This window comes from Enhydra lutris, unplaced genomic scaffold, assembly GCF_002288905.1.
Source record: "Enhydra lutris kenyoni isolate GAN:26980312 unplaced genomic scaffold, ASM228890v2 scaffoldscaffold152, whole genome shotgun sequence".
Taxonomy (NCBI): Eukaryota; Metazoa; Chordata; class Mammalia; order Carnivora; family Mustelidae; genus Enhydra; species Enhydra lutris.
The window spans coordinates 264,047-274,189 of NW_019154236.1; positions in this window are offsets into that span (position 1 = coordinate 264,047).

Below are 10,143 nucleotides of genomic sequence, written 5' to 3' on the forward strand. Positions count from 1 at the left end.
TTTCAGCAGGCTCTAAGGTCTAGGGGCTATCTTTAGTTGTCTGGTACCTGGACTTGAGATGATTAGAGCAGAAGAATACTGTTTCCTGGAGTGTAAGAGTCAGAAAAAGAAGGTGGTTTAGAGGATAGGCTCTGGATTGGTTAGTCTGAATATGAAAGGTGCAGTCCAGGGTAAGTTATTTGCTATATAAGAAATGGCTACCCCTGGAAAGGACAATGCCTGCCTAGTCAGGGAGGCTCCAGAAGCCAGAGCATCAAGAATATAAAAAATAAGAAAATATAGTTATTATGGATTGAATGTTTGTGTCCTACCTAAATTCACATGTTGAAACCCTAATCCCCAATCCAGAGATGGGGCTTTGGGGAGGTAATTAGGATTAGATGAGGTCCTGAGGGTAGGGGTCCTCAGGATGGGATTAATGCTCTTCTAAGAAGAGATACCAGAGAGCTTGCAAGAACCAGTCAGAGAAAGACAAATACTGTGATTTCACTCAAATGTAGAATTTAAGAAACAAGCAGAAAATGAAGGGAAAAAAAATAAAAGAAAACCAAAAAACTGACTCTTAACTATAGAGAACAAATTGTTACCAGAGGGGAAGTGGGTGAGAGAATGAATGAAATAGGGGACGGGGATTCAGAGTACACTTATGTTAAAAATAAATAATTAAGAGTATACTTATCTTGATGAGCACTGAATAGTATATGGAACTGTTAAATTATCATACTGTATATCTGAAACTAATATAACACTGTGTGTTAACTACACTTAAAACAAACAAAGGGCATTTAAGGGGGAAAAAAAAAAGGAGTGGCTACCTATAAGACAGCTCTCACCAGACCCAATGCTGGCACCCTGATCTCAGACTTCAAGCCTCCAGAACTATGAAAAAACACATGTCTACTATTTAAGCCACCTAGTCTACAGCATTTCTGTACAGCAGTCCCAGCTGACGAATACAATAATAAACATATGGTGCCAGATCAGGTATGTGTAGAGTGTTCTGCAGTGAAAAAGCACAGTTGTGGGAGGGCTACCTAGGAGGTTACAGCAGTCCAGGCCAAGCAAAGTTCCTACTTGGATTAAGGCCCCAGAATTGAGAATAGACCGAGGTGACTAGACTTGAGAAATATTTAGGAAGTAAATTAAACTGGGATTTGTGATTGATTTGATATAAAGGTGAGGGAGAAGAAACTCCTAAGGGTAACTCCCAGGTTTGTTGCCTAAATACCACAGTGATGACAATACAGTTTACAGAGACTATGAAGACAGAAAATGACAGGAACAATTTCAACATACTGAGTTTGAGGTACCTGTGTGACAGCCAAGTGGAAATGTCATTCAGGCAACTAGAAGTACAAACCTGTAGCTCAGAAGAAAAGACTGGACTCCAGATGTTGGCTGCTTGCTTGTGTAGAGAAACTAAATTGAACTGAGCATATGTTAAAAGGGCACAGATTTTAAAATCTGGGTAATACAAATACAGAAGTCTTATTTCAAAACCTTAAGTAGCAAAATTATGACTGGTAAAAGAGGACAGAGCTCCAGGGAGAGGGTGGGGTGTGTGACTGAAGAGGAGTCTGGAGAGGTAGGCACAGGCCAGATCACAGCCTGCGGTTCAAATCCATGAGCCTAACCTCGGGGAAGTATTAAAGATGTTTAAAAAGTGGCATGCATTCTGGAGGGCAGAGACTGCATTTTACATGTCTCATCTCTAACACTTGTACCAAACCTAGCAAACACTGCTCAAAGAATGAAAACAATTAGTTTTGTCTGTCGGAACAGTATTTCTATTCTGCTGTGACAAATGGATAGGGGAGGCAGGGACACCAATTAGGAAACAGTTACAGAAATCTGGATTGGAGATAATGGATTAAGGTCATTGCTGTATAGATAGATAGAGCTAGATGTATTTGAGCTTTCAGTGTCTGCAGAAGTGAGAAAGCAGGAGAAATTGAAGACAAATTATGGGTTTTTGGCTCAGGCTTTCACTGTAAGGTGGTTCTACTCACTGAGATAGAGAGCTAAGGAGAAAGAAGGTAATATTTATAACCAGAACATCTGTTGTTTACATTATAAAGTCTGAATTAGCTTACATTAATTACCTAGCATTTAAGCAATTTTTGGTTTTGTATTATAAAGAAAATGATAGGTGAACACACACATTTTTCTTTGGTTTTATTTTCCAGGATAAATATATTTATTTAGTTATGAGAAGGGGTGGACACATTCTTTTTTTACTAGCAGCTATTTCTTTTTTCTAATATGAAACATTTATGCTCAGCAGAGAATACTTAGAAAAAGCAGAAGAACACAAAGAAAAATTCCATATAGCTAAAGAAATTAAGAATAATCTCCAGGATTATGAATAACTGTATATGTCAGTTAGTGAAAGCAAAGAACAATGAGTTATATGAGTGAAAAGATGAAAAGAATATCTGGGAGAAGCCTCCTAAAAAATTGAAGCTTTTATACTTTAACCACCAGCAATGCAAGACAAAATCCCAAGATAGATAAAGGAAACACAAATAAATAAAAACAAAATGTAGGGGCGCCTCGGTGGTTCAGTTGGTTAAGTGTCTGCCTTTGGATCAGGTCATGATGTCAGGGTCTTGAGATGGAGCCCTGCATTAGGCTCTTTGCTTGGCGGGAAACCTGCTTCTCCCCCTCTCTCTGCTTGTGTTCCCTTTCTCACTGTGTCTCTCTCTGTCAAATAAATAAAAAAATAATAAAATAAAATCTTTAAAATAAGTAAAATCTTAAAAAAAAAAATGTACTCCTTATCCTGTCTCTAACTTTTTGTGTAACTTCTAGTCAATTTACTTCACTTCTCTTAAGCTGTTTTTCCACTTATAAAATTTGTAGATTGGACTACATTTTAAAAATCCCTTCTAGGGGCACATGGGTAGCTCAGTCAGTTAAGCATCTGTGTTTGATTAGGTCATGATCCTGGGGTCCAGGGATCCAGCCCCATGTTGCACTCCCTGCCCCTGCTCAGTGGGGAGCCTGCTTCTCCCTCTCCCCCATGTTTGTTCTCCCTCTGTCTCTCTTTCTCAAATAAATAAATAAAAACTTAAAATAAAAATCTCTTCTAATATTAAAGGTCTATGATTCTAAATTGTTCTTTGACACCTTTCAGCTTACTTGAAGGCCACTCCTGGTGTCTCTATTCCTTCTCTAATGTTTTCCTCAAACCCACTCCCAAATGCATTGCTCTTTCTCATTAATCCATGAGAAAGGAGTTAGCAATAGCTTAAAATATTACCCTTCAGTGTGTGTGTGTGTGTGTGTGTGTGTGTGTGTGTGTGTGTGTGTGTATGAATATTATGCAGCCATCAAAAAAACCTCCCGAAACCTTGCCATGTGCAATGATGTGGATGGAATGAGAGGGTATTATGGTAAGTGAAATAAGTCAATCAGAATGACAATTTACGATCTCACAGGTATGAGGAATTTGAGAAGTAAGACAGAGGATCATAGGGGAAGGAAGGGAAAAATGAAAAAGACGAAACCAGAGAGGAATACAAACCACAAGAGACTCTCTGTCTCAGGAAACAAAATGAGGGCTGCTGGAGTGCAGGGGGGGTTGTTAGGGATGGGGTGGCTGGGTGATGGACACTGGGGAGGGTATGTGCTATGGTGAGTGCTGTGAATTGGTAAGATTGATGAATCACAGACCTAAACCCCTGAAACAAATAATACATTATATGTTAATAAAAAAAATATATTACCCTTCACAGGGGCACATATAATAGTACTCAAAGGAATGAATCACTTAACAATCAATAATAGTAGTTTCAGAAATTCTAACTGGTTAAAGAAAAAGGAAGGAAGCTAATACTTATTAAACACTTATTTACCAGATCCTATGATGACACTTTCACATATGCCAATCAACTGATCCTCACAATACTTCTACAAGTACTAGTAAATCCATTAAGTAGATGAGGAAACAAAAGCTCAGCAAGATTAAGTGGCGTATCTATGCTCAAAAAGCCAGTAAAAGTGGTAGCAGAATCGATCTGGAGCCCAAGCAGCTACCTAGCAAATAACAAATCTGAAGAAAATACCATCTAAGCTCTAAATCACTCTTAAGACAGAACTGTCAATATCTGCTTATGTTCAGTTTAGGCAGAAGTAAAAATGGGCCTCCAATTTCTTTACAGCTACAACCAGCTAAGTTCAGGCTGATGAAATGGTTCGATGTCCACCAGGGTTTAGTAAGTGGCAGCACTGTCATTTTGTACTTTGCTTCAATGACTGTGCATAAAAAAATAATGGCCTAAGATAGCTGAGACAACTTTATCCTGAAGAGGTAAGAAGCCTTCAAGGAATATTCACAATCATTTTATGTTTAAATTAGAAAGACGGGGAAGCTGTTTTAAAAAATCCTTCAATTCTGAGGGTTCTTCCCTCCCAAATCATTGGCAAATTGGGTCATATATCGTCTCTGTCCAGAGAGGCAAGCACAACTTTGTAGACCCAAAGAGGGAAGAAATAAGACATCTATATAATTTGTCCCCAAACTTGATAGAGTAGTATTACAGTAAATGATAAAGCACAGAATCAAAGATCTCAAGATCAAAGGCCACTGGTCTATTTAAATGCTCTGTTATCTTGGTAACAATATTATCAACAATTAAGTTTATATACAAATCAAAGTGTGTCCCACTTCTGCTCTAAATCTATTAATGGCTTAGGGGGGATAAAGTCCAAGAGGCTTAGATATGGCCTCTGGTTAGCTTCCCAAACCACATCTCTTACTAATATTTACTTCAATGCCTACTCAGAGCAGGTAGTCAATAATGTAACAAATGTTAGCTATTATTACTGTTAGAACTGTCACCATCATCACCACATATTCCCATTCCATACATGGCTACAACACAAAGTACTACTTGCAGTGCCCTAGATACTATATACTCTCAACTCTGTAGGTTCGAGTTGGCCTGGAAAATACCTATTTAACTTTGAAGATGCAACTTGAACATGTATCTGAGTTACCTGCGTGAAACCCTGTCTCTCAGTTCCCTCCCCCAAATAATTTCTCTTCAATTCCATAGCATACCGTAGGTCCCTTTACCACTGCATTCACTAGCATATTACCTTCACTCTGAGACCATGGATTCCTTGAGGAAAGGACTGTATCATCTTTACCTATGCAGATCTCTTATCCAGGTACTAATTTCTGAACTAATGAAAGTGTGTGTCCAGCTTATACTTGGGCACTTCCAAGGACAGAGGACTCAAGATCTCTGAAGGAAGTTCTTACCATCTACTAGCTCAGAAAATTCTTCCTGATGTTGAGCAAGATGTCTCTTTACCTTTACCACCACTAGGACCACAAAGCATAAATTGAATTCTTTCAACATGTCAACCCTTTAAATACTGATTCATAAAACATTTACGTAGTGTTATGTGCACTATAAGTATGGGATACACTCAAGGTCAACCAGAGAGAGTCCCTGCTCTTAGGTAACCCACATGTTGATACAGAAGAAAGATATAAATATACTTATAAAACAAAAGTTAAGGGCAGTAACAGACAAGCACAGAGTGTTGTAGAAGAACATATGAAGGGTACATATCCAACCCCAGGGCCATGGAAGGCCTCTTAGTGGAGCTGCCACTTTGGCTTAGAGTTTAAAGGATGAACAGGAACTGCCCAAGGGAGAAAGGGAAGTGCAATAGGGCCAAACATGAAAAATGCATAGAACTGAGAGAGTCTGGTATGTACAGCTGAGTGAGCGGCATGTCTTCTCTTCTTCAAGCTAAAATAGTCCCAGTTCCTTCCCCTCAAGCATCACGGCTATAGTTTTAGTTCTTTCAACATTCTGGTGTTTCTCATTTGAACATAAACCAGGTTAGTCCTCAGAAATGAAATACTGTCATGATCTATTCAGTACACAGTAGTGGAGCCTATCTGTTCCTTCACTCAGATACTTAGCCTAGCCTTGTCTCAGCACATTCATGCAGGTGCTTCTTTATATATGTGATAGACACATACTACCTTCCAGGGTTACTGTCTTAGGAACAACATGATGGACAAGAGGAATGATCCTAGAAATTTAAAAACTTAACCAAGTCTTAGAAAATATGTGTATAAGGGAATATCAGAGATAGCCATATGCACAGAATTAGAGTAGATAAGTTTTGTAATTATTCCGGTTATCTTTTTTTTTTTAAAGATTTTATTTATTTATTTGACAGATAGAGATCACAAGTAGACAGAGAGGCAGGCAGAGAGAGAGAGAGGAGGAAGCAAGCTCCTTGCTGAGCAGAGAGCCCGATGTGGGGCTCGATCCCAGGACCCTGGGATCATGACCTGAGCTGAAGGCAGAGGCTTTAACCCACTGAGCCACCCAGGCACCCCTATTCCGGTTATCTTTTACTATATAGCAAACAACCTTAAAACTCAGTGGCCTAAAATACCAATATATACTTTGCTGATTAATATGCATTTTGAGGGGTGCCTGGGTGGCTTAGTTGTTAAGTGTCTGCCTTTGGTTCAGATCATGATCCCAGGGTCCTGAGATCGAGCCCTGCACTGGGCTCCCTGCTTAGCCATGAGTTTGCTTCTCCCTCTCCCTCTGCCTGCAGCTCCCCCGCTTTTGTGCTTTCTCTCTCTCTAATAAATAAGTAAAAATCTTTTAAAAAATATGCATTATGAGCAGAACTCGGAGGGAGCTGTTCATTTCTCCTTCACTCAGCATCAGCTGGGACAGCTCAAAGGCTGGTGTTGGAATCATCTTAAGAATAACACACTCAAATTTTGGGCAGTTGATGTGGCTGCAGCCTGGGAACTTCAGGTGAGGTTGTGGTAGGAACATACATGGGCCTTTCCACATGGCTGACTGGTTTCCTTACAACACAGAGCTGGGTTCCAAAGGTAAGCATCCCAGGAAGATGAGGAAGAAGCTCTATTGCCTTTTGTGACTCACTCTTGGAAGTCATATAACTTTATGTCTACCATAGTAACAGTCTTGCCCAGATTCAAGGGCAAGGAACAAAGATCCCAACTCTTGAGGACAGTCAGTGCCACACTGTAAGAAAAGCAGGTGGGATGAGACATATTGGTGTTAACATGTTTGGAAAATACAATAATCTGCCAAATAAATAAAACTCAAAATTGAATTAAATACCCACCCCCCAAGAACAGAAGGTAGTCTGCTTTAGGATGAAGGTTATTCAGATTGGCTTATTATCATTACTACTCCTCCAAATCACATTTGGAGTCTTTTAAAGTCTCTTTTCTTTTTTTTTTTTTTTTTTAATGATTTTAATACTTTATTCAAATAATGCATGGGCATGACATCAACAAATCACAGAGAAAACAGACGGTCTTAGAACCCACTCCTCCTGACACCCAAGGTGAATACTTAAATTATTTGTTCCAATACTCTCCTGATATTTTAAACAATATGTTTATCTTCTAATAAAGTCTCTTTTCTTTTAAAACAACCATAAACATGTATTTCCTTATTACAAAAGTATTTCATTTACTTCAGAAAATCTAAAAAACATAGAAATGCAAGAGAGGAATATAATGCCCTGCAATCCCACGATCCAGGGAAAACCACTATTTAATACTTTAATGCATCTCTTTAGTTATTTACTCATGTCTTTAATTAAATGTCCTTCCTTTCCTCCTTACCCCTTCCTTCCTTTTGTTTACATATTTATTGGGCAGATGCCATGTACCAGCACTAGCCTATATGCTAAAGTACAGTGGGTATTTAAGAGAACTGGGATCTCTGTTCTTAAGAAGTTTACATTCTAGTTGGGGGAGATCAGGCCAGTGTGACTGGAATGTAGTAAAAAATTCAGAGGAAGAGTAAAAACTGAAGTTGTAGAACAAAACCGGGGCCAGATCTAGTAGGTCACAGTAAAGAATTTAGATTTCATTTTAAGTGCAAATGGATGTCTTGTAGAGTTTTCAGCAGAAGAACAATACGACCTGATTTAAAATTTAAAAGACTACCTTGGATGACTATTGCAGCCAGGAAATGAGATGGGATGGCTTACACAAGGGTAGGCAACGGAACACATTTTCCAGTTATATATTTTTTTAAAGATTTTATTTATTTATTTGACAGAGAGCGATATTATAAGTAGGCAGAGAGAGAAGGGAAGCAGGCTCCTTGCTGAGCAGAGAGCCCAATGCAGGGCTCAATCCCAGGACTCTGAGATCAAGACCTGAGCCAAAGGCAGAGGCTTAACCCACTGAGCCACCCAGGTGCCCCATTCCAGTTATATTTTAAAAATAAAACCAGAAGAATGGCTAACAGATATGATGTGAGGTATGAGGAGAAGAAAGAAATCAAGAATGATTCTAGATTTTAGCTTTAGCATTTTGGGTGGGTGATGGCATCACAGTGGATACTAGGAGAGGAACTGGTATGGAAAAAGAAATAAATAATTACATATTGCCCACATTAAAGGTTGAGATTTCTATTAGACATTGAAGTGGTATGTCAAACATGTAGTTGGTTGTACAAATCTAGAGCTCAAAGATGAGGTTAGAACTGAAGACAGATGTTTTGAAATCATTAGCATAAGAATCATGACATTATATGAGATCACCTAGGAGAGAATATAGAGAAGATAGCCCAGGACTAAAGAGGGGCCAGGGCCCCTCTCTTCCTCAGCACTGCCTGCAGAAGTGGCAGCCATCTCCTACTCAACATCATGGCTGCCCTCAGACCTTTGGTAAAGCCCAAGATGATTAACTTTCTAATGGGCCAAGAAGTTCATCTGGCACAAGTCAGACTGATACATGAAAATTAAGTGCAACTGGTGGAAACTCAAAAGCATTGACAATAGCGTGCATGGAAGATTCAAGGGCTAGATCTTGATGCCCAACACTGGTTACAGGAACAACAAGAAAACAAAGCTGCTCAGTGGCTTCCTGAAGTTCCTAGTCCACAACATCAAGAAGCTTGAAGTGCTGGGGCACCTGGATGGCTCAGTTGTTTAAACGTCCGACTCTTGGTTTCGGCTCAGGTCATGATCTCAGGGTTGAGGGATCTAGCCCCTAAGCCAGCTCTGTGCTCAGCAGAGAGTCTTGCTTCTCTCTTTCTCCCTCTGCCCCTCCCACTACTTGTGCACATGTGTGCATGCATGCTTTCTCTCAAATAAATAAAATCGTAAAGACAAAAAAAACCAGAAGAAGCTTGAAGCGCTGCCATGCAAGAAATCTTACCTGTGCAGAGATTAGTCACAGTATCTCCTCTAAAAACCACAAAGCCATTGTGGAAAGAGCAGCCCAGCTGGCCATCCAGGGAGAAGTAATTTTTAAAGGAGGGGGTTATTTGAGTATGTGTGTAAGCAGACAGCAATGAATGAGTGTAGTGACTTTCAAAAAGACTGGTGGAGCAAATGACTGGGAGTATGTAACTAACTGCAGGCTTGAGTCTTTGAGAGGAGCTGGGACATTTCTTCCACAATAATAGCAGGAAGATGATAGTGGTAAAAAGATGAGGGAGTGTCTTACTAACTTTTATATTATTAGTGAAATACTGGTGACGCTATCACTAAGGAGAAGGGGATATGAGACAAAAAAAAAAGATATAAAAAGAAATCTAAAAAGAGCAGTAAGTGTGAAATAATAGTTCTAGAGAATGGAAACTGAAACTCAGGAAACGTAATGGTACTATCTTATGGCACTGTGTGGTTATTTGAGATTTTTGTTCAATAACTTAAAAGTGAGATTTAACAAAGGGATATAATTTCTATGACCAATATTTAGCTACTCATTTCAGGCACAGAATACACAGATAATTGAGCTTGATCAGAACTGAATATTGGGGGCGCCTGGGTGGCTCAGTGGGTTAAGCCTCTGCCTTCAGCTCAGGTCATGATCTCAGGGTCTTGGGATCGAGCCCCACATAGGGCTCTCTGCTCAGCAGGGAGCCTGCTTCTTCCTCTCTCTCCTCCTGCCCCTCTGCCTACTCTGATCTCTCTCTCTCTGTCAAATAAATAAATAAAATCTTAAAAAAAAAAAAAGAACTGAATATTGCTTAGAAAGCAAGAGGCAAGGACTTTAAGGATTTTCTTTTTAAGATTTTATTTATTTATTTCACAGAGAAAGAGAGAGAGAGAGAGATATCACAAGTAGGCAGAGAAGCAGGCAGAGAGAGGGGGAAG